The following is a 17,492-nucleotide window of genomic DNA, read 5'->3' as shown; positions in this document are numbered from 1 at the left end:
ATATAATAAATAAAGTTTTTTTTAAAAAGGTAATCTAAGTTTTAAGAACTAGTTAGGAACAAGCTTAAGCTAAGGCCAAGCTTTCATAATTAATAAAAAGTCTCAGTTATTTGAACTCCTGGACTTCCTGATTCTGTCTCTTTAGTGCTCGCTAAGATTATAGAAGGCACCACTACGTCTGATTTAGAAGACTTATTTTAATTTTATTTATGTGTACGTGGGTGTGTGCATGTCACCTTTGTGGGAGTGCCTGCTGAGGCCACATGAGGGCTTGAGTCCCCTGGAGCTGGTGTTACAGGTGGTTATGAGCAGAGCCATTTCTCCAACCCCACCTACACCTACATTTTTATTTTATTTATTTGTTTTGTTTTGTTTGAGACAGGGTCTCTCTCTCTTTTTATTTTAAAGATTTATTTATTATTTATACAGTGTTCTGCCTGCGTGTATCCCTTCAGGCCAGAAGATGGCACCAGATCTCATTACAGATGGTTGTGAGCCACCATGTGGTTGCTGGGAATTGAACTCAGGTCCTCTGGAAGAGCAGTGAGTGCTCTTAACCACTGAGCCATCTCTCCAGCTCCATACAGGGTTTCTCTGTGTAGCCCTGGCTGTCCTAGAACTCCCTCTGTAGATCAGGTTGACCTGGAACTCCCGGAGATGGGCCTGGTCTCTGCCTCCCAAGTGTGACTGACTAGAGGCAAGCGCCATCATGCCCACCTCTACATTTTTATTTTAAAGCTCACCAAGTCATAACAATATGGAGCCAGAGAGGCATCTAATTGTTTTATTTTTCATATTTCGTTCTTTAAGATTTATCTAGGGGCTGAAGAGATGGCTCAGCATTTCGGGGAACTGCTCATTCTTAGGGACAGGGTTTGATTCCCAGCAAACACATGACTGCTCACAATTGTCTGTAACTCTGGTTCCGGGGAATCTGAAACTTTCTTCTGGCCTCCATGGGCACTAGCCATTGCAAGCAGGCAAAACACCCACACATAAAATAAAAATAAGGATTTATTCATATAGCTGCAGATATATAATTTTGAAATGTAGTCCCTTAGAGGTAGAGAACTAGTTCCCTAACACCATAGAGTTGTCAAGAGTATCCTCGTTTTTTCTTGTTTGTCCTATTTATTTAGTGATCAGAGGATTTAATTCAGAGGCATGAAGGAAGGGAGGAACCGAAGAGATAAAGATCTGACGTTCCTGGCAGGGCCAATCTCCCTGGCCTCCTCTTTGCTAAAAATAGTAGTTAATTTTGTTTGTTTGTTTGTTTTTGAGACAGGGTCTCATTATGTTGCTTCAGCTGTCCTAGAACTCACTGTCTAGACCAGGTTGACTTGGAACTCACAGAGATCTTCCCCACCCCATCTGCTGTGGCTGCAGGAATATATCATAAGAACTCACTACCTGGAGGGATCAAGGATTTCCTCCAGAGGAAGACAAATTCCACGGAGCTTTTGGTGTTATTGGCTTGTTATATATCAGTTGTATTCTGTTATGAAAATCATGTGTGCCTTCATAGTTTTCCCAATTGACTTTTCCCTAGGAAAGGCTAACAGTGTGGACTGATCACTCTCTGGACATACACATTTCAGGTATTTGGAAAACAGCCTCAGGAAAGGCTTCCTCTGGAATCAGATATCTCCCTTAGCCACTTTCAAGGACTAGCAGTAATAACAGTCCACATGCAAGTCTCCTGATTTAAGGTAAATTCCACAAGGAGACACCGCCTAGGTCAGGTGGAAGTTAAGTAATAGCTTTACACAATTTAGCTCGGACCCTGCTTTATTACAACCTTAATAACTTTATAGACCTCTAACTCCTTACCTAACCACCTCTAGGAATATTTAGATAACCTTTTGCACTGACAGCTATGCTCAGCCAGAACCCCAGCTCAAGCCTCCCTGTAATTATCATCATTGGCAGCATCTGTTCAGGTCCATCCCCAGATGGAGAAAAGTACCTTATCAGAGATACCACTGTACTCTCTAAGAACAGACTTAAGCATCCAGGCTACCTGTTTGAGAAGGCCTGGCAGATGTGCCAATTAAGCTTAACTTCCTCCTTTCCCAAATCTTACCTCCGGTTCCAGATCTCCCTTTAACTATCACCAGAGGCATCTACCTGTACACAGGTTGCCTAGCAACCGAGCACACTTTCCCCCACCCTGCAGAAAAACCGCAGATTGCTTGGACAGATAGGAGCCATAGGAAAAAAGAAGGCAGTTTTATTTTCTCCCATTGACCTAGCAACTTATAGATTCTTAACATTTTCTACCAATCACGTTTAAGACTATAGGTGAGCACATAAGATCCCTCTTCTTAGATATTACCCGAATTTAGCCTTTAGTTAATTCATTTCCCCATTGGTCACTTCCTTTGGGGTTGCAAATGATAATTAACGGTTATTGCCTCCCTATGTGATTCTTATCACCCTTCCCTTTGACCCTGGAAGCCTGGCTTTGCACTGCTAAGGGAATACTGCTTGTAAGTGTATATATACCAGGACTCCCAGGGCACTGGAGGAGGGAGAAGAGGAAAGAGAATGGAAGAACTAGATGGGTAAGAACTTGAGAGGAACAAACTGAGATGGGGAAGAACTAGATTGAAGGGCTAAAAGAGAGGACTAGAGGAACGAGATGGAAGATGAGGAAGAGCCAGATGGGGAAGAACAAGATGAGAGAGAAAGGAGATGAGAGAGGAGCTGAGATGGAAAAGAACTAGATGGATGAGAACCTAGAAGGGGCAGAACTAAGATGAAGGAATTTAGATAGAACCTAGAGGGGACAGCAGATAAATGTAAAGAGAAATTGGGCAAGAAAGGAGCTAAAAATGAGAGCAGAGTATAAGCTGGTAGAGAGAGAACTGACAGAATAATAAAGTGTATGGACTAAGGAGTTTTGTGTACATAGATTCATTTCCTTTCTTCAAAAATTAATTATCAGCCGGTTGTAGATTCTTCCCGGACCCTGGGAGGGGACTATCGAGGGGCTGGACCCCCATAGTCCCCGATGCCCATCCCCAATACTGGAATTAACAGTGTGTGCCACTGCCCAGCTATATTAATTTATTTTTAAGACAAGGCCTCATGTATCTCAGGTTGGCCTCAAACTTACTATGTATCCTAGGATGATTTTGAACTCCCAGCCTTCCTCGATTCTACTTCCCTCTTCCCTGAATTTTAAGTGTAGGCTGCCACACCCAATTTGATTAATGTTTTCTTATGGTAATATATTTCTTTTAAAGCCAAGTTGAGGCCTAATAAAGATAGCTTAATGTGATCTTTAAACTTGATAGTTAAAAGAGAGAGGAGGCACTCCAAAGGAAAGACACCCCCAAGGGCATGAGTATGGGGTTGTCTGTGAGAAATGTATTTTTTGTTTGTCTTACTGTTATATACATTTTTCAGACAAGTTCCCACCATGTAGCTCTTAGTGGTTTGGAATTTACTATGTAGGCAAGGCTGGCCTTGAATTCAGAGATCCACCTGCCTTTATCTCTTGAGTGCTGGAATTAATGGCATGTACCGCCACACTCCACTCACTTAGATTTTTTTTAGAACGGAGTCTCTTGTAGCCTCAAACTGTACTTTTTTGTTGTTGTTGTTTTGTTTTTTGAGACAGGGTTTCCCTGTGAAGTTTTGGTGCCTGTTCTGGATCTCACTCTGTAGACCAGGTTGGCCTCAAACTCACTGAGATCTGCCTGGCTCTGCCTCCAGAGTGCAGGGATTAAAGGCGTGCACCACCACTGCCCGGCTCCAACTGTACTTGTACTCAGGATGGCTTTGAACTCCTGATCCTCCTGACTCTCTGAGTGCAGAGGATTACAAGCAAGTGCCATCCCACTGGGTTTTATTAGCCCTAGGGTTGGAACCCAGAGCTCCCTGAAGTGCTATAGGTAATCATTCTACCAGTCCCAATGTCTTACAGCTCTGGAAAGAAACCCGGGGAGATGCTTGATAAATGCCTGTGGATATGTGGGAAGAATCCAGACCAGACTGGCCTCCAATTAGTCTTGTCCTTGTCCCTGTTGGTAATGCAGCAGGGAGTGTTTGTCTTTGTTCTCTGAAGTTATCTGCTTTATTCCTTCCTGTCTGTGCCTCCTTCTCTCTCCACAGGACCTCTCTATACGTAGCCCTGGCTGTCCTGGAACTAGCTATGTAGACAAACCTGGACTCAACTCTAGGACATTCAACTTCTTCCTCAAATCTCTGTGCGGTGCTTCTGCACTCTGGTAAGTTTTTAAGACTGAGCTGGGTGAGGACATGTGTGTGGTTGTGCCGGGAAGTGAACCCAGTGCCTTCTGCATGCTAGGCAAGCGCTGCTCTCTACCATGAGCTGCAGCCGCTGATCATCACTGGAGGAAGTGCCCTCAGCTCAGCTTTTTTTTTTTTTTTTTTTTTTTTCTGAGACAGGGTATCTCTGTGTAGTTTTGGTGCCTGTCCTAGATCTCGCTCTATAGACCAGGCTGGCCTTGAACTCACAGAGATCCACCTGGCTCTGCCTCCCGAGTGCTGAGACTAAAGGCGTGCGCCCCCACTGCCGCCCGGTTGAAATGACCTCATCTTACGGACAAAGAGTCCGGGCGAGTAAAGTAACTCTGGTTATCTGACTCCCAAGGTAGTGTGTGCTTACTCATTATTCAAACTGCCTACCTGTCCTCATCCAAGTATAGTTGTTTACCAGGCTGTCTTGCACTAGTTTACACACTTTTCCTCCCACACTTCTAGGGTACTCCACACAATAAGGGCCTCAAGAAATGTCTTTTGAAGAAGGAAAAGCAGGTGGGGTAGGAAATAGATGGAAACTTCGGATTCTGGCCTAGGGAACAAGATACCTTGGACCTGTGTCAAGTGCGTCTCTCGGCCAAGACTGTGAGAAGGGCTAGAACCATTACCACAGGCTTTTCCCCACCCCACCCTTTGCCTCAGTACTCACAACTCTGCTCTTGCCCGTTACGGAAAAGTGGCGATGTGCTGGAGGAGGGTGGGGGTTCCAAGTGCTACAGGTGGGGCTTCTGGGCAGCTCGCTGCTGCCACCTGCTGGTGCGGAACAACATGGCGGGTGCTTTTCTCGCCCGGGCTCTAGATGGGAAGATCGCTTCTGGAAACAGCTCCTCGCACACTGCCCTGTTCCTCAGGACGTCCTTTTTATGGAATCCCTTATCATTCTCACTCACAGAGTACTTTGACATTCCTGACGTTCCAACACACTGAGCTTATCTGGATCAAGTGATGTTTTTGTTTTGTTTTTTAAACATTTATTTGTGTATTGTGTGTGTATACATGCTTTTGCCACCGTGTCTGATGACCTGAGTTAGATCTTAGGACGAAGGAGAGAACAGGATTTGAACCCTGAGTTGCACGTGTGCATCTTGGTATAAACACACATACACTAAATAAATTGATATATTATAAATTGATAATATATATATATATATATATATATATATATATATATATATATATATATATATATATATATAGTTTTTTCTAAAACGAAGCATCAAAGTTGTCAAACTGGGTGGTGGTGGCGCATGCCTTCAATCCCAGTGCTTGGGCGGCAGAGGCAGGTGGATGACTGTGAGTTCGAGGCCAGTCAGGTCTACAGAGTGAGTTCCAGGACAGCCAAGGCTACACAGAGAAACCTTGTCTGGAAAAAAAGAAAGAAAGAAAAGAAACATCAAGTAATTTCTCTAAGAGTTTCTGTGGTTTTATTATTCCTGCCTTGCTATTATTCTTCAAGCTTTAGCACTGGTGGGTACCACTGGGAACTATACTATGGAGGGTACAACAATATAGACTGCCCCCCACCAGGAACACAGAATATTCGTGGGCCGGGCGGTGGTGGCACACGACTTTAATCCCAGCACTTATAAGGCAGAGCCAGGCGGATCTCTGTGAGTTCAAGGCCAGCCTGGGCTACAGAGTGAGTTCCAGGAAAGGCGCAAAGCTACACAGAGAAATCCTGTCTCAAAAAAAAAAAAAAAAAAAAAAAAAAACAAATAACAAAAAAAAGAGTATTTGTAATATAAGCCTACAGTATCATATGAATTGGTCTTGCCGCCTAGGATTCTACAGTTAAATAACCAAAAGTAATGACCTATCTGCTCCTCACACTTTCTGGTTTTTAAAGAGTGTCACTCTGTAGTCTAGCTTTGCCGTGAACTTGTGGCAATTTTTCTGCCTTAGTCTCACAAGTGCTGGGATTGCAGATATGTGCCACCCAGCCCTACTTCTTGTTTTTAGTTTGGGTTTTATTTTGGTTTTGACACAGGTTCTCACAATGTAGCCTTCACTGGCCTGGAACTCCCTATGCACTCAAACTCATAGAGGTCAGCCTACCTTTGCCTCCAAAGTGTTGGGATTAAAGGCATGTACCCCCAAGCCTGGCTTCTTGTTTTTGAGTTTGAGATAGGATTATTTCATTGTGTATCTCAGACTGGCCTCAACTCAAGATCCTCTTTGCCTCATGAGTATTGGAATTACAGGCATATGCCACAATGCACTGATGTTTTTGGTTTTTTTTTTTGTATCTTACCTGAAAGGAAGAGTTGGCTACCTTGTCATAGTTTTGCTGAGTCTGTCATACCTGTGTCTGTGAGCTTACCTTGAACACCCATGGTCTCCTTCCTTTCTTCTTCTATTTTATATTTGTTTATTTATTTAATTTTGTTTTTTTAAAATAATTGATTTATTTTTATAGTATGTGCATTGGTGTTTTGCCTGCATGTATGTCTGTGTAAGGGTGTGAGGTCCCCTGGAACTGGAGTTACAGACAGTTGTGAGCTGCCATGTGGGTACTGGGAATTGAGCCCAGGTCCTCTGGAAGCGCAGTCAGTGTTCCTAACTGCTAAGCCATCTCTCCAGCCCCCTTTTGGTTTTTCAAGACAAGGTTTCTCTGTGTGGTCCTGTCTGTCCTCAGACTCAGAGAACTCAGAGATCGCCTGCTTCTGCCTCGCGAGCACTGGGATTAAAGGTGTGAGCAGCCACACTCAGCTTTGACTTTCTTTTTTAGGCCTGCCTTGAACTCAATATAGCCTTGGATGAGGCTGGATTCCTGATCCTGCAGCCTCCATCTCCTGAGTGCTGAGATTATAGGCCTGTGACACCAGGATGTCTCCATAACATTTTTTTCTTTGCAAATCAGAATGTATCCCCAGCTCCAAGAAAATGACTTCAACTCTAAGAAAGATCTCAAAGCTACAATCTCTATTATTTGTTCAATTCTGTTTCTTTAAAGGCTTTTATGAAGAATAGCCACCTTGAATTTAATTAAATATCTTTGCAATATCTATTGGATATTCTTGTTCAACATATTAATGAACCCAACATAAACCAAAACAAAATTGTGTAATGAGTATTTTGGGCAGCTCAATTAGTTTCAGTTTTTCTTTCCCCCATCCTTCCATAGTGACATATTCTGGAACCTTCCAGTTTCACATACTTCCTGTGAACCAATGAGATGTTCAAAGAAGCAGAAGACTATGTGTTGTGGAATATTCCTTTAACTAGATAAAGATGTGTTACATTTGTTTATGCTGTGGCAGACTATTACTTTAACTGTGGAAAGGTGTGTTACTCTTGTTTATACTGTATTTGTTTAACGATGTAAGGATGTGTGTTTAATTATGTAAAGATGTGTCACATCTGCCTGAGGCACCTGATTGGTCTAATAAAAAGCTGAATGGCCAATAGGTAAGCAGGAGAGGGATAGGTGGGGCTGCCAGGCAGAGAGAATAAGTAGGAGGCAAAGCTGGGCTCAAAAAAGAGGGGAGGAACAAGAGAAGGGGAAGTAAGGAGAGACACCCAGGGCAAGAAGCCAGGCAGCTGCCAGCCAGTAGACACTAGAAGCTGTGAAAGTAAGAAGGAAAGAAAAAAACAAAAAGCTCTGAGGCAAAAGGCAGATAAAGAGAAACAGGTTAATTTAAGCTAAAAGAGCGAGCCGGAAACAAGCCTAAGCTAAGGCCAAGCATTCATTCAAAACTGATAAGTCTCTGTGTAATAATTTGGGTTGATGGACCAAAAGAAAAAGCCTGGGACACCTATGTATCTCCAGCCTCAGCTTTTCTGAATCTGTCCAACTGTTGGAGCCCACTAGGTTCCTAGTGGCTGTTTCCAGCAGGACTGCATAGGAGGTTGATGGGACCACGGGCCTGGGTACCAGGTGTTTGTAAGGGTCTACACTTGATTGTAACTAGCAAGGGGGAGGGCTTCTGTTCCACCCCTTGGCATTGTTATAAATAGACCTTTAGAATAAAGTTCTGGGCCGGTGGATAAGGCTCCAGGCCCACCCGAGACTATCTTGTATTTTCTCTTTGTTTCTCTCCCTCTACTTCTTTTTTTTTTTTTAATTTTTTTTTTATCTCCCTCTACTTCTAACTAAGTCTCTTATCCCTCATTCCTCAAGAGTCCCTAGGGTAAATAAATGTGGGGGCTGGTCCCCCACATCCAGCTGTAGCCAACCTGCACTCTCTCTGTAAGAGACAAACAGATGAAAGGCATGGTGGAATACCTTTGTAATCCCAGCACCTGATGGAGGCTGGAGGATCAGAAGTTCATTGTCATTCTTAGCCATATAGTCATATATACAGGAGGCTCTGTATCAAAACAAAACAGTCCCCCCGTCAAAACAACCACCACAAAAAAAAAAAAAGTCATGTGGTGGTCTATGCCTTTAATCCCAGAACTTGGGAGGCAGAGGCATATGAATTTCTGAGTTTGAAACCAGCCTGGCCTACATAGTGAGTCCTAGGACAGCCAGAGCTAAATAATAGAGACCCTTTCCCAAACAAACAACAAAACAGCTGGATATCACATTGTGGTTCATGCCTTTTCTCTTTTTATAATTTATATTTATTTATTTTATTTTTTATTTTATTTTTGAGACAGGGTTTCTCTGTGTAGCCCTGGCTGTCCTGGAACTCGTTCTGTAGACCAGGCTGTAGACTTTGAACTCATGGAGATCTGCCAGCCTCTACCTCCCCAGTGGGATTAAAGGTGTGCACCACCACTGTCAGGCAATTTATTTTTATTTTATGTGCATTGGTGTTTTACCTGCGTGTATGTCTGTGTGAGGTTGTTAGATCTGGAACTGGAGTTACAGACAGCTATAAGCTGCCACGTGGGTGCTGGGAATTGACCCCTGCCTGGTCTTCTGGAAGAACAGCCAGTACTCTTAACCAGTGAGCCCTCTCTCCAGCCCCAGGTGACTCATGCCTTTAATATCAGCACTCAGGAGGTAGAGGCAGGCTGATCTCTGAGAGGGTAAGACCAGCCAGGGCTACACAGTGAAATCTTATAAATAAGTATCAGAGGAGCAGCAGGGAGAAAGGAGGAGTGGTCTGTCACCAGGGAGGTTTCTTGATTTCCTGTCTGTCCTTGAGAGTCAGGCTAGTGTTCTCCTCCAGACCCTAGAATGGCTGCAGCTGCTCATTTTTGTTCTCTCTTTGACTCTGGCTGTCCTAAATAAACCTGGTGAATACCTTGCATTTCTGTAAGAATGGAAACAACTAGAATGTGCTCCGAGAGAAGCACCCAAGCAGGAACGTGTAAGCATCTTCCCAGGAGACAAGGATCAGACCTAGTAGCCGTCCAGAAGAGGAATAGGGTACTAGATACTGTGCAGTAGGCACGTTAGATTGTCCAAATCTGTCCCCTTTGTGATCTAATAACTTCCTGCAGCACTGTCCCAGTATTTTTGGATCCCTAAGGTCTCCTTTTGAGGCAAGGAGGGCCCAACGAGTGGTTAGAAGGGTGTGGGGTAGGGTGGAGATAGTGTGTGGTGATATCTATGGGTGTGTTGGCTCTCCAAGACTCAGCCCTGTGGTTCCTGTGTCGCCATGAATGCCCATGGGTGTATGACTGTGGCATGTGGTGTGTGTGTGTGTGTGTGTGTGTGTGTGTGTGTGTGTGTGTGTGTGTGTCAGGGCAGGGGCTCCCTGTGGTGTGCAAATGTGTTGGGAGGGGGTGATGGTGAGAGCCTGGCTCCTTTACCTCCACCCCCATCCCTGCTCCCATCTGGCCTTGATCAGCGGGTCCCTGGGGAGGGAGCCGCGGTTTCGGATACAGGAAAATGTTCCAGGAAGCGGCCACTGTGCTGAACCCTGCTCGGGCTCCCCCAGCGGAAATTGTTCCAAGAGGGAGGAGGGTTGGGAGTGTTGAGATAGGATTAAGGATGGAGGAGGGTGGCTCTTGGCTCCCCTCGATAGGATAAAACTGGGTAAGTTGATGAGAGGCTCGGGTCAGCCAGGATGCTGGATGCTACTACCTCAATCATTTAATGCAGAACTGGGGACGAGGAAAAAAGGGTCCCCTTCCCTATTTATTCTCTCGAGATCCTTTTTATAGCTCTATTATCATGAACACATACTGGGGACCCGGATACCAGGGTCTTGCCTGAAAATGACTTGGCTTGGAGAGGGGCAAGAGTCAGCCCCTCTCCTCACCACACTGAAAGGGGCTTTGAAGCCGGCGTCCAGGACTGGGAGGGATGCCTAATTGGGATAATGGAGGTTAATGGGGCGCCTGGAGGGGGTGGCCACGCTCCTAGATCAAAGAGGCCAGCTCTCCCAGACCAACACAGCTGGAGGTCACAGCTGGAGGGGGAGGGGCAGGGGCTTGGAGCCAGCCAGCAGGGGGTGCTCTGGCCTCGGAATGCTCGGCCTCTGTGTCTGGGGCTCCTTGGATCGACTTCTGCCGAGAGCGCTTCCGAGGAAAGTAGGTTCCGAGTCCTCTTTCGTGGGTGCTGGGGGAGAAGGAGAGGCAGGCCGTCAGCCTCGGGGCTGCAGGATGTCAGCACCGTCAGGTTGTTGTTGCAGGGTCCCAAAGCGGTAGCTTTTGATCCAGTCTGGATCAAGGCTGGAAGGCTGGACTCCTCCTGGGTTTATAACGGAGGCTGAGAAATACCCGGCTGGGCATCTGGAGATGCTGGCCAGGGCAGAGGGAGAGGGGCACCGGCACTCCCCCACCGCCGCCCCCCTCCCCGGGTTGGCGCTCCCTCTCGAGCTCTAATCGGCGCGGCGGCCGCAGCGGGCAGAGTCAGCGCCGCCAGTCTCCGGGACGCGACTCCCAGCAATTGTGGTCGGGACCGCAGATATGCAGCTGCCTCCTGCCCGGGCGCCTGGCCCGGCCTGCCCCGCCCGCGCCCCGCCCCCAGGCGTCCCGCCCCTCGCCAGCCCGCGGAACCGGGGCACTGATGCCCCAACCCCGATTTCACCGCGCGGTCCCCTGCCTGCATCTGTTTCTCCAACAGCCTTAGCGGGAGGCCGAGACTCACTCTGACACTCTCATTGCACGTACACCTTGCTTCGAGCCTCCACATGGAAAAAGTCGAATAGTGCTTTGAAGTCCAGAGGTTGGGGGGGGGGCGGGAGGAGGAAAGAGGGGGATCATTGATTGGTGTGTAAAATGAATGAAAAGTTTTTCTTAATTAAAAAAAAAAAGGATCCAGAGGGATAACGTGCTCAGGCTGGTGGAGGTGGGAGTGGTGGGACTCATTAACAGTAGCAGCGGGAAAGTTTCTAGGCAGAGGAGAAAAGGGGGGGACAGGAGAAGCAGGGACGGGCGTCAAAGGGTAGGGAAATGGCTCTTCAGAGGGGCTCCCAGCAGAGTTCAGGGGATTCCTGCTGCAATGCTGAGGGAAGCCCCTCAGAGACGGCGCTGCCCCCTCCCGCCCCCCACACTCTGCGGACCACAGCTGCCGGCTGTCCAGGGCTATTCTCAGAACTGAACTTTAAAACCTGCAGACCTGCTCCTTCCTCCTGACCAACCGGGCTGGTTCTTCTTTCCACATCACCTCCCCGTACACTTGGACGCAACGGTTCTGTTTCCTTAGAGCACATCTCACCTCCGGCTTGGTCTGATGACACGTCTCCATTTCCTCATCTCCAGTTTGCCCTCCATCAGCCTATGACAACACTAACGGGTATCATTCATGAAGCAAATTCTAAGTGGCCGACACTGTTTATAGTTACACTAGCTAGAGGTGTAGCCCAGTGGGACTTAAAGGTGTAGTTCCGTAGTAGAGTGCTTGCCTAGTTTCTGCAGGACCCTGGGATTGAGCACCTGGTGGGTGGTTCACACATTTCTAATTTATGTGGATTTTTAAAAGTTATTTTTGCCGGGCGGTGGTGGCGCACGCCTTTAATCCCAGCACTTGGGAGGCAGAGCCAGGCGGATCTCTGTGAGTTCGAGGCCAGCCTGGACTACCAAGTGAGTTCCAGGAAAGGCGCAAAGCTACACAGAGAAACCCTGTCTCGAAAAAAAAAAAAAAAAAAAAAAAAAGTTATTTTTATGGGGGGGTGCATTGTGCCACAGTGCATGTGTGGAGGTCAGATGATAACTTTCAGGAGTCGGTGGGTCAAAGGGCAGGAACTCTGTCTTGACAGCAGGTACCTTGACCCCCTGAGACCTATTTCTAATCGTTGTAACAACCCTGGGACTTTAGTGTCTTGTTTCCCCTTTCTGCAGAAGAGACATCTTAGGCATCACAGGTTGAGCAGCTGGCCCAAGCTTGCACCAGACTAAATGGCTGATTGACCCAGAATGTCTGGCTCTAAGACCCTATTTCAGTCCCTGCAGCCAGGGCCTTCTTTCTGATATACAAACATTTCTGGTTTTTTGTTTGTTTGGTTGGTTGGTTTTGGTTTTTCCAGACAGGGTTTCTCTGTGTAGTTTTGGTGCCTGTCCTAGATCTCGCTCTGTAGACCAGGCTGGCCTCGAACTCACAGAGATCCACCTGGCTCTGCTTCCCAAGTGCTGGGATTAAAGGCGTGTGCCATGTTGCCCGGCTATACAAACATTTCTATATGTTGTCCTCGGGGTCAAATTCAGATACCTTGCAGGGATGATGAGACATTTCCCACCATCCCCCCCTCCACCCTGGCCTTTCTCTCTCATGTACTGGGGCGGGACCCAAGGGAGTTGCCATTGTGAGACACTACCACTGATCTACAGCCCAGCACCCACCACCACCTGGAACCATAAACATGGCTGGTCCAGGCTCTTTGTCTCACAAACTAGTAGCAACTAACAAAAGAAAAGGAATCATTTTCATTAGAGTGAGTATTGGATGCTATAGGAGACAGGGTTAATCTAAATCAGTATTGAAGGAATCAAGGAAGGTTTCTAGAAGAAAAGATGACCGTATAAAGAAACCAAAAAAAGCTGGATGTGGTGACTCATATCTGTGATCCTAGCACAGATCAGAGTTTCACTAAAGTGTCTCGGGCTTACACTGGAGCCTAGGTGATCCTCCTGCCACAGCCTCTGGAGTAGCTGGGAATACAGGCTTATGCCACCAGACCTGGCTCCATGCTGTAGTGATATTCACTACAGCATCACAAGGGTGTTCAGTCCTCTTACCCTGGGACACTACACATTGTAATATTTCTATTTTGTTGATGTTGTTAGTTTGGGGGATAAAAAGTCTCAGGATGCAGCCCTGCCTGGCCTGGAATTAAAAGCCATTCTCTTGCCTCTGCCTCCCACCCCAAGTGTTGGGATTACCAGTGTGTCCCACCATGCCCAGCAGACCAGTCCTTATTTTTATTGACCCTTCCTCCCTCCCTCCATCACCTCCTTCCTTTTCTTTCCTTCTTTCCTTTCGTAGAATCATCCCACACAGCTCAGGCTAGCTTTACCTAGCTCAGGCTAGCTTTAAATCATAGTACTCCTACTTAGGCCTCCTAAGTGCTAGGATCACAGATATGAGTCACCACATCCAGCTTTTTTTGGTTTCTTTATACGGTCATCTTTTCTTCTAGAAACCTTCCTTGATTCCTTCAATACTGATTTAGATTAACCCTGTCTCCTATAGCATCCAATACTCACTCTAATTAAAATGATTCCTTTTCTTTTGTTAGTTGCTACTAGTTTGTGAGACAAAGAGCCTGGACCAGCCATGTTTATGGTTCCAGGCTTGTGCTTAGCTCTGTGTCTCTGCACAAACTATGTGCTCTTTGAACATTTGCTTAATGACTCAATGCTCTGTAGACTCATTCCACATCTCATATATCTCTGATCCCAACTATTAGAGCAGGGTTATGCTTGTTCAGCATGCAGGAGATCCTGGGTTTAACCCCTCACCATACCACAGATAAAAAAGAAACAGAGAAAGAGAAAGGTAAAAACTGGGATGTGGCTCAGTTGATGGGGTCCTTACTTGGCATTCGTGAAGCTCTAGGCATGAGTGCAAAGCTCTAGCATTGCACAGACCGGACATCATGATACACATTTGGAATCCTAGCACTTCGAAGGAGCATCTGGAGCTCAAGGTCAAGAAACCTAGACTGGCATGAAACTCACGTACTGAGTAGTCCAGGCTGACCTTAATTTAAGATGATCGTACATTAGCTTGGCCTCAGTCTCCAGAGTGCCTGGTTTGTATTCAGAATTTAATCTTCTTGAGATTTACTTATTTTTAATGTATGGGTGTTTTGCCTGCATGTGTGTCTGTGTGCATTCAGTATCTGCAGAGGCCAGAAGGTCAGATCTACTTGAAACTGGAATTACAGATGGTTGTGAGCTGCCAGGTGGGTGCTGGGAATCAAACTTGGGTCCTTCAGAAGAGCTGCCAGGGCTCCTGACTGCTAACCCATCTCTGCAGCCCTGTATTCAGGATTTTGAAGGATCGTTTTTGGGGTTGTTTAGTCCTGTTCCTAGGAATAGAAGATATGGTCCTTATTATTCAAAAGTGTCATTTCTTAGTTGGGCGGTGGTGGCACACTTCTTTAACCTCAGCACTCAGGAGGAAGAGACAGGTGCTCTCTGTGAGTTCAAGTCCAGTCTGGTCTACAGAGTGACAGCCAGACTTATGTAGAGAGACCCTGTCTCAAGAAATAAACCAAAGCCGGGCAGTGGTGGCGCGCACGCCTTTAATCCCAGCACTTGGGAGGCAGAGCCAGGCGGATCTCTGTGAGTTCGAGGCCAGCCTGGGCTACCAAGTGAGTTCCAGGAAAGGCACAAAGCTACACAGAGAAACCCTGTCTCGAAAAACCAAAAAAAAAAAAAAAAAGAAATAAACCAAAACAAAAATGTAGGTATATGTGTTTTTATTTATTGTTTGTATGTGTGTGGGTGCAAGAATGTCACAACACGTGTGGATGCCAAAGGACAATTTGCAGGAATCTTTTTCTTCTACTACGTGGGTCCTGGGATCGGGTTTAGATTGGTGGGTTTTGCTTTAGCTCACTGAGCCATCCCGCCAACCCTCTCAAAAGAAAGGTTTATTTTATTTTTAACTATGGGTTTGTGTCTGTGTGCGTGTGTGTGACCATGAGAACAGGTCCCTGCAGAGGTCAGAGACATCAGATCTGGAGCTGGAGTTATAAGTGTTCTCCAACTACCTGACGTGGGAACTCAGGTCCTCTGAAAGAGCGGTGCATGCCCTTAATCACTGAGACGTCTCTCCAGCCCTAAAGATGCTAATTTATTTCATGTAAGATTCCAGGGCATACTTTTCTCTAAAAATAAAAATATGGGGCCTGGAGAGATGGCTCAGCAGTTAAGAGCACTGGCTGCTCTTCCAGAGGACCTGGGTTCAATTCCCAGCACCCACATGGCAGCTCACAACTGTCTGTAACTCCAGTTCCAGGGATCCGAGAGACACACATGCAGACAGAACACCAATGCACATAAAATAAAAATAAATCACTTAAAAAATAAAAATACGGAGCACTTCATGAATTTGTGTGTCTTCCATGCCCAGGGGCCATTTAGATCTCTGAGTTGTTCCAATTTTTAATGTAGGTGCTGCTGAAGGGAACACTCCAGGGACTGTTTTAACAAGAGACCTTCCTGGAGACCAATAGGGTCTTAGTTCAATGCTGACCTGTACATACATGATCGATACCCAAGCAGGGAGGGTTCCTGTGTTCCAAGGCTATTTTCCTGCCCCCCACCCCATGGTCTTTTCTGTCCCTGCTTCTTTCTTCCCATAGTGCTTTCAGATTCTGATCTGTCTCCTCTGAGATTGCTGTTTCATTTCAGAGCTCAAATGTCAACCAGGGAAACTGAGGTTCAGAGAAGAGGGGGAACAAGACTAGAGCCTTGCAGCTCTTAAAAGTCAGGGTGTGTATAAGTACTTGGGGTGGTGTCTCTTTTTCCAAGTTGTCTCGGATGGAGGTTTTTTTTTTCGGTTTTTCGAGACAGGGTTTCTCTGTGTAGCTTTGCGCCTTTCCTGGATCTCGCTCTGTAGACCAGGCTGGCCTTGAACTCACAGAGATCCGCCTGGCTCTGCCTCCCAAGTGCTGGGATTAAAGGCGTGTGCCACCACCGCCGGCTCGATGGAGTTTGCAAGCGGTCTCTCTCCTGTGCTGTCAGATTTGCCTCTTAGAGCTCCAGACTCCTCCATGTCCAATCAAACTGCCGGGCTAGGCAGTGTCCACATTCTGAGCCCGTGAGGGAGTCTGTTTCTCTGGTCACCAGTCCGTTGCTCTTCAAGGGTCCCATCAGATTAGCGGTTCCCCCTCAGAATTCTTGTCTGCGTCCCTACCATATATCTGCCTTTGTTGTTGTTGCTGTTTGTTTTTTGAGTTCTTCTTTATGAGGAAGGGCCGCAGCCCATATGTGGAGGTCACTGGACAACCTGCAGGAGTCCGTCTTTTCTGTCCACTGTGTGGGTCCTGGGGTGTCAGGACTGGCAGCAACTGTCTTTCCCTTCTGAACTGTCTGGCTTATCTTTGTTTTGGTTTTTCAGGCAGATGCCACATTAAACTCATATTGTACCAGAACTCCGTCGGGAGCCTAGACTGGTCTAGAACTTGTGGCAATCCTCCTGCCTCAGCTTCCTGAGTGCTGGGATTACATGCATGTGCCAGCATACCTGGCATCTTTTCTCTTTGAGGTGTGGCTTCACAGTGTCATCAAGGCTGGCCTCAGCCTCCTGGTAACTGAGATGATAGTCTCACACCCTTGTGCCTGCCTCCTTGTGTCCTCCTGTTTTCTTGTTTCTGGGTGCCTTCTTCTTTCTAATCCCCTCAGGATTGTCTGTCACCGGAGTCACCACTGGAGAGGAGGGCTGGGCCTGGGTGCTTGGGGGCGGGTAGTGGCCAGACTAGGGGCCCGGGACATGAGCGCAACTTTCCAAGCTTCTCTTCCAGGCCCCTGTGGTTGGGGAGCTCCACAGAGGGAGGGATGAGTCAGCAGGGCCACAGAGCAGGGGGGCAGTTGGGTGGGGGTAGGGATGCCTGGGGTTCCCCAGGGCCAAGGAGTCTGCTAAGGCCATCTGGGTATCTGACTTCTGTGGGTGTGGGTAGTGAAGGGATCAAAGGTCCCTGGTGGTTCCTACCCTAGCAGGAGGCAGAGAGAGCATTACATAGGGCTGGCCATATCAGGTCTATCCTCAGGTTTGTTTGTTTGCTTTTCGAGACAGTGCCTCATGTAGCCCAGGCTAGCCTTGAATTCGCCGTGTAGCTGAGGATAACTTTAAACTTGTGATTCTTCTACCTCTACCTCCCAAGTGTTGGGATGATGACATTTGCTTGTGTGGA

The 17,492-nt window shown here is 46.8% G+C and overlaps 1 long non-coding RNA gene and 1 other non-coding gene across 2 annotated transcripts; one reads left to right on the top strand and one right to left on the bottom strand.

The window, feature by feature from the left end:
- Window positions 1-609: 609 nt before the first annotated feature.
- LOC128117161 (uncharacterized) lies at window positions 610-8,300 on the top strand. Its single transcript, XR_008220722.1, has 2 exons — window positions 610-4,235; window positions 7,019-8,300. It is a non-coding gene; the product is annotated as an uncharacterized LOC128117161 (long non-coding RNA).
- Window positions 8,301-15,664: 7,364 nt separating this feature from the next.
- On the bottom strand, window positions 15,665-15,769 carry LOC128117293 (U6 spliceosomal RNA). Its single transcript, XR_008220775.1, has one exon. It is a non-coding gene; the product is annotated as a U6 spliceosomal RNA (small nuclear RNA).
- Window positions 15,770-17,492: the final 1,723 nt, after the last annotated feature.

Source organism: Peromyscus californicus, unplaced genomic scaffold, assembly GCF_007827085.1.
Source record: "Peromyscus californicus insignis strain IS unplaced genomic scaffold, ASM782708v3 Scaffold_20__1_contigs__length_68692818, whole genome shotgun sequence".
Lineage (NCBI taxonomy): Eukaryota > Metazoa > Chordata > Mammalia > Rodentia > Cricetidae > Peromyscus > Peromyscus californicus.
Note: the sequence above shows the minus strand (reverse complement) of the source record. Positions and strands in the feature narration are given on the sequence as shown.